Genomic DNA, 7,440 nt, shown 5'->3' with positions numbered 1-7,440 from the left:
AAAAAAAAAAAAAAAAAAAAAAAAAGAAATCCTGTCATTTGCAAACACAGATAGAATTGGAGGTCATTATGCAAAGTGAAATAAGCCAGGCACAGAATGATAAATACTGTATGTTCTCACTCATATGTGGGAGCTAAAAAAGTGGATCTCATGGAGGTAGAGAGCTGACTGATGGTTATCAGAGCCTGGTAAGTGTAGGAGGAGGTGGGGGATAAAAAGAGGTTGATTAATGGGTACATAGTTAGAAAAAATTAGATCTAGTATTTGATAACAGAGTAGGGGGACTATAGTTAAGAATAATTTGTTGTATAGTTGACAACAGCAGGAGGAGAGGAATTAGAATGCTCCCAAAATAAAGAAGGATAAATGTTTGTGGTGATCAATGTCCCAATTGCCCTGATTTGATCATTACAGACTGTATGCATATATCAAAATATCATGTACCCCAAAATATATACATTATGCATCAATTTAAAAAGGTAGCAGAATATGTCCAAGCTAGCTCATGAATTAGCTAGCTAAATAAAGTTTTTAAAAAAGAGTTAAGAACATTGACTCCTGGCCTACAAAGCCTAATATAGTTACGATTTACAGAAGAAATTTGGTTATCTGGTATAGAGTAACAGTCACCCATCATGGCAGACTGCCCTTGCTCCAGTTCCAGCTCTATCTTCCTCCTTGTGATGTTCATCTATAAACTGGAGCTGAAAACAGTTCCTTCTTCTTAAGGTTTTTGAAGATGACTCTATTAAATCACTGTATGCTTAGATCTGCATCTGGCACAGACCAGGTAGTCCTTTAAGTGTTAGCTCTGATGATGATGATGTAGTCCTTTAAGTGTTAGCTCTGATGATGATGACGACAACGATGACGATGACAACATACTAAATGAGATAGGATTTTGAAACCATGGTCTAACCTGACTAGGTCCACCAAACTTTACTTGCCTCACTTGTTTTTAGTCACTTGCTTTTTGTTGACTAAAAAACCCTATATAGCTAAAAGTCACATGGCTGAATAATATATATCTAAATTCCCACTAGCTTCCTTATAGATAACATCTCTGATGTATAGGTCACCACACTAATGATTGTTTTTCAGGGACCTGGAGTCCGCTCTTGCCCAGTTCAAACTGGCTGAGCACCCCCTATCATTCACCTGGGCTTGCATGAGTGTCTGATGGGTGACCTTTTGACATCACTGGGCCCAAAACTCCACCCTCAGATCATGCTAACACTGCCATGTTCTGAACTTGTGTCCATGAAGAGCCATAAATTCTGACTATGCTTGTGAAGACTGCCAATTACCTCACTTTTCCTTACCTCCAATCACCTTCCCATCATAGACCATCCTGCTTCTTTATCCCATAAATATCCCTAAAACCCGTATTCAAGGAAGTAGATGTGCAACTTGTTCTCCCATTTCATCACTTTGCTGCCTTGTGGATAAACCCTTTCTCTACTGCAAAACTCATTGTCTCAGTGATTGGCAAGCTGTGTGATGGGCAAAACATGCCTGGTTCTATAACACTTTTACCAAGAGGATGGTATTGGCTGAATGAAATATGTTTTTTACATCCAAGTGATAGGGTTGAATTTGTACTGTATAAAAGTTCATTTGAAAGGACAAGAGACTGGCACTAGGGAAATCAGAGGTTATTTTAGCAATCCAAATTAACATGAATCCAATTCACTGTAAATCAGAAGATGGTAGGGCCAAAGAGATTGAGATAGATACATAAGACAGCCTTAACAGTGATTTCTTAGAGTGAAATCTCCTGACCTACCAGCATTGGGATCTTCTGGAATTCTTAATTAAAATTCAGATTCTGGAGCCCCCAGTTGAAAACTTCAGAATCAGAGTTTGTACTTGTGTGGCGTCTAGAAAACTGCATTTTACAAGCTCCTTGGGTGTCTTTTTCTGCACTCTAATATCGATGACCTCTACTTTGGGAGTTAAATTTACCAGACTTTGGTGACTATCTCTCCAGTTTGAGGAAGAATAGAGGTTTTGCCTATGTTTCTTATTTGGGCACTGGAAACAGAATAGGATATGTGGGAGCTGTATAAGTCTCTATAGAAAGTGACATTAGTGACTGTTGCTTCACAGGAAATACCTCCTAGCTCCACAATGAGATGCACAGCCCTTCAAGGTTGAAACAGAATGACCTAAATACACACAGAGCTAAGGTATAAAATGACTCACATCAGTTCCCTTCATAAAGTTGGGAAAAGGAGCTGGGTGTTGGGAGACCACAGTTTCCTTTGTTTCTGTGCCTCTTGTGAAGAAGAAATGGCAGACCTTGTTCTGGATAATCTAACCATATTTGGATAGATCACGGGCTTGAAAGACAGAGATGTTGTTTCCCTGGAAGTAGGAGACAGCTTTGTTACCTAACCACAATACCAAAGATAATGTTTCCATCTGGGGCAAAGGTTCAGGAGGTTTGCCTGTGGTTCTCTTTATCCTGGGGTTTCCTAAGCTTGGGATTTCTCATCCATGACATAAACCCACTGTGTATGTAGCATCCACCTATCTTCTCTGCATCATTCCCACAGGACTTGGGAGGTAAGTGGAACTGGTATGAACATGAAGCTCAGTCTCCTTGCTGTGCTGTGAGTAATGAAATCCTTTGGTCTCTGATTTATGAGTCTCATGTCTTCTTCCATCATCCATGAAACTGTGGCAGACTAACTTGTTAGTTTGCAAGTAGGGTAAAATGTTGGTGCCTTCACAGTTCTTGACAGACTCTGGCCTCTCAGGTTCTAGAAGTAAATAGAGTGAGGAAGGAGGGACTTGGCCCAAGGATTTGAGTGCACCAGAAACCCTAAACCAGTGATTCATCAGAACCACTCAAAGTGCTTGTTAAAACCAAGGTTCCTGGGCTTCACCACCAGAGTTTCTGATTCAGCAGGTCAGGGATTAGATCTGAGAATCAGTATGTCTAATAAGTTTCCAGGTGACATTGACACTGCTGGTCAGGGAACACACTTTGAGAAACACTGCCCTAAAGAGACTGAATTTGAATTTTATTTAGAGTAAGCCTTAGGCCCTGTATGTTTGCAAGACATGATGGTCTTTGTTCCATCCAGCTCAGCAATTTTTTTTTCACTTCAGTATGAAGCCTTCTTTTAGTCTGAATTTAGAAACAAAGCCTCAAAAGAACAAATACATAGAGATCAGCCCACTGGTATAAATGAATTTCCATTGCAGCATAGTTGAAATCAGGCATATCCTGGCTTTGAGAGGCAAGAAGGCAATAGGAGGCATAAGATCAGCAGGAGGGAAAGTTCATGGAGGAGGAGAAACAAGAGGCTGGAGCAAATGAAGGCAAAGCTAGCAAAAATTATACCTTCACATGTGCTCAAACCTTTATCTGACTGCATCCCAACAGGCAGAAACTATTCAAAGGTACCTTGTCCTTAGCATAACCAGCCACATGGCCTTGGTAGAGACTTAAACCTTGGCGGCAACTACAGCCAGAGGTTTTGTCATATTCATACCAAATCCACTCTTGGTAGGGGGACCAAGGTGACCCACTCTTCATAAAGCTATTTTGATTATTACTTTGCGCTCCTTTTCTCCGTATTTGAAAAGTTAGTTCTGAGGCTTATTAATATGTAAACTTCTGTTTAAATTGTAGATCTCTGAAAATAATTGGTATGAATAATTCTTTTCAGCCAGTTGCAGGCTACATCCAAAGGATTACTAGTTCTGCAACCACAGAAAGTACTAACTGTGGTTAACTCTATGGTTGTCTTAAGTATCCTCATATTTTTCCTATAAACATTTAATTACTTCTAACATTGATATGAAACTATTAAGAATAGATACCATTTTCTAAAGGTTTTAGTTAAGTTGAAAGGGAGAATTTTGACTAATGAACAATGATAATTGCTATAAAATTAATATGTTTGTCCTAAACTTGTCTAAACCAGCAGTTGTGGTTGCCCACTTTTCTTTTACCAGTCACCAGGTATTTATTGAACAGTATGCTTCATGCTACCGTAGGAATATGCCCTGCCTGGAGAGAGAGGAGGGGATGGTCAGGTCACCTGGCCAGGGAGTGGTGGTCAGGAGGGCCCATTAGAAACAGGAGCCTTAAAAGATAAGAGGGAGTGCATTATTGTGGGAGGGGCTGAAATTATCCATGTTGTAAGGAGAGAGCTTTTGGGACTGTTAACCATCTTATTAAAATAATGTCATAAAAAGATGCATTGTAATTACTGAAGGTCAAAACGAGAGTGGCAATTTAAGCCCTTTCTGGTATATTCGAGAAATCAGTCAATGCCTTGGGCTCTGCTCTGACAAGTTCATCTTATTCCTCTGCTTTTGATAACTTGCCCTGAAATCTTGGAGGTGCTGTTAGAAAATGTCCTTCACCTTATTTTTATTGCCAAGTTGCCAAGGAGTGGCCCCAGCCATAAGCAGGTCAAATTCAAACCCCATTCTACAGGAAGCCCGGCTTGACTGCCTGGCCACTCTGGGCACCATATTCTAGACTGCAGTGGCTGCCGAGTTTACCTCCTCAGGGACCAATGGCAGGATTTAACTTTGAGTTAGAAGCATCCTCCCTGAGGTCTACCCTAAGTTCTCATTGCTTCTTAATCTTCACATTTTCATTGGGCAATATTTCTACACACATGATCTTTACACCAACTAGTATGGTTTGAATCTGTGTCCCCATCAAATCCCAAGTCGAATCGTAATCCTTTATGTTGGTAGTGGGGCCCGGTGGGAGGCAATCGGATCATGAGGATGCTTAGCACCCCATGAATGGTTTAGTACCATCCTCTTGGTACTGTCCTCATGACAGTGAGTGAGTTCTCGTGAGATTTAGTCATTTAAAAGTGTGGAGCAGCCCCTCCCCATCTCTCACTCCTGCTTCTGCCATGTAAGATGCCTGATCCCCCTTTGCTTTCTGCCATGGTTGAAAGTTTCCTGAAGCCCCGCCCAAAGCAGGAACTGTGATGCTTTCTGTACAGCCTATAGAATCACGGGCCAATTAAACTCCTTTCTTTAAAAGTTACCCAGTCTCAGGTATTTCTTTATAGCAATGCGAGAACAGACGAATACACCAACTATTCCCAAATATATACTTCTGACCCAGGCTTTTCTCTCAAACCCAGTCATGACTGCTGCACACTTACATATGGATTTTTCTATAAGAAGAGGGTGGGAACTAAGATTTATCAAGTGTCTACTGTGCGCTGCACACTAAATAGTATCTTAATGCATCAGGAATCATAGGTGGGAATGATGGAAACCACTTCTAGCTAATTTAAGCTGAAGGGAGCTTGCCAGAAGTAGATGGGGGAGCTCTTAGGAGGGAAAGAAAGGCTGAGAACCACATATAGGCACCAAGGTGTTCCAGAGAGTCTTGGGAGCAGGAGCTGTTTACAAGTCTCATCAGGACATTATCTCTGCAATGTTATGGACTCTGTTTTCAGTCTTTTATTCCTTTTGCTCATGACTCAAACCCTAGAGATGGGGGGATCAAGTTGGGCAAGGTTGGATCATATATCGAGTCCCTAGCGTGAAAAGGTAAGGTCATTCCTGCTAAAAGCCTCACCTGAGTGCATCCAATGCGGAGAGATTCTTCCCTAAAGAAAATCAAGCTGTTTTCACTCAAAGTTGGCAGACTGGATGCTGGGTAGTCCCAAATCACACATGGCCACCTTGAGAGGTAGTTTCTGTTACCACTACTTGACAGATGAGAAACTGAAGCGCCAGGGGTTTCTGTAAGCTGCCAGGGTTGTGCCGCCTCATCGCTCTGCTGGCTGTCCTCCATGCTGCCCTGCCAGGTACCTCACGCTCCTCATCCTGCTCCTGTATTCCTCCCATCTCTCTGTATCTCATCAGCCAGGCTTGAGCGTGTCTCCCTCCCTCCATCATGACTGCTCCTGCCTGAGCTGAGGTCCTAACAGGATCCACAGCAATGGCTTTCTCACTTGTCTGGCTGCCTCTAGGTTCTTTTCTTCTTCCAGCATCGATTCACTTCGGTTGTATCATTAACTTGTTAAAATCTTTCAAAGGCTGTGTCACCAATCAGATAAAATTTAAATTCTGTAGCATGAAAGGCAAAGAAAGCCTACGCTCACCTTTGCAAGTTCATTTTTCATGATTCCCTGCTACTCTCCAAAACCTTCATTGCAGTGCTCTGGCCTGCTGGACTCTTCAAGTGTCCCAACTGCTCCTTCCCTCTTTTCCTTGCTTTCTGTCAGGAAAACCTTTCCCATCCTAGTTATCCTGGTGGTTCCTAAGCAACATCTAAAGCCCATGTCAACCCACCTTCACTAAGCAACTTCCTCTAATTTCTTTGGGCTCAGTACTTTTTGGTGTGTTCTGTATACAGACACATATATAGATAATGCTAGACTAGGATGACTGGTTTACATATTTGTAAAAACAGTAGTGGCATTTAGTAGTACATATAATATTCATTGAAAATATTTTCTTTTTTTTTTTTTGAGATGGAGTCTCACTCAGGCTGCAGTGCAGTAGCGCGATCTCGGCTCACTGCATGCTCCGCCTCCTGGGTTCACGCCATTCTCCTGCCTCAGCCTCCAGAGCAGCTGGGACTGCAGGTGCCCACCACCATGCTCTCATGTCTGGCTAATTTTTTCTTTTTTTTTTGTACTTTAAGGAGAGACGGGGTTTCACCATGTTAACCAGGATGGTCTCGATTTCCTGACCTCGTGATCCACCCGCCTCGGCCTCCCAAAGTGCTGGGATTATAGGCATGAGCCACTGCGCCCGGCCAAAAATATTTTCGAAGCTCTTACTATGTGCTAAGTACCATGGTAAATTCTTAATATGAATTACTCTTATTTAATTCCCACAGTTCTATCTAAGAAATGGATGCTACTCCGGAAAAATAGCTAATGCATGATAGGTTTAATACCCAGGTGATGGGTTGATAGGTGCAGCAAACCACCATGGCACATATTTACCTGCATAGCAAATCTGCACATCCACCCTGGAACTTAAAAAGAAGGAAGGGAGGGGAAAAGAAAAGAAAGAAAAAAAAAAAGGAAGGAAGGAAAGAGAGAAAGAGAAAAAGAAAAGAAAAGGAAAGAAAGAAAAGAAAAGAAAAGGAAAGAAAGAAAAGAAAAGAAAAGGAAAAGAAAAGAAAGTTTTATTATTGGCCGGGCGCGGTGGCTCACGCCTGTAATCCCAGCACTTTGGGAGGCTGAGGCGGGCGGATCACAAGGTCAGGAGATCGAGACCACGGTGAAACCCGGTCTCTACTAAATATACAAAAAATTAGCTGGGTGCGGTGGCAGGCGCCTGTAGTCTCAGCTACTCAGGAGGCTGAGGCAGGAGAATGGCGTGAACCCGGGAGGCGGAGCATGTGGTAAGCCGAGATCGCGCCACTGTACTCCAGCCTGGGCGGCAGAGCGAGACTCTGTCTCAAAAAAAAAAAAAAAAAAAAAAAAA

The 7,440-nt window shown here is 42.2% G+C and overlaps 1 protein-coding gene across 1 annotated transcript in view; it reads right to left on the bottom strand.

Moving 5' to 3' along the window:
• The window catches only part of DNAH11 (dynein axonemal heavy chain 11), a 396,815-nt gene that overhangs the window by 124,126 nt on the left and 265,249 nt on the right, over window positions 1-7,440 (bottom strand). The gene's annotated exons all lie outside the window — the stretch shown is intronic.

The sequence above is a fragment of the Rhinopithecus bieti genome, unplaced genomic scaffold, assembly GCF_001698545.2.
Source record: "Rhinopithecus bieti isolate Rb0 unplaced genomic scaffold, ASM169854v2 scaffold_5882, whole genome shotgun sequence".
In the NCBI taxonomy this organism is placed as follows: Eukaryota; Metazoa; Chordata; class Mammalia; order Primates; family Cercopithecidae; genus Rhinopithecus; species Rhinopithecus bieti.
This window is presented reverse-complemented; position numbering and strand designations above follow the sequence as displayed.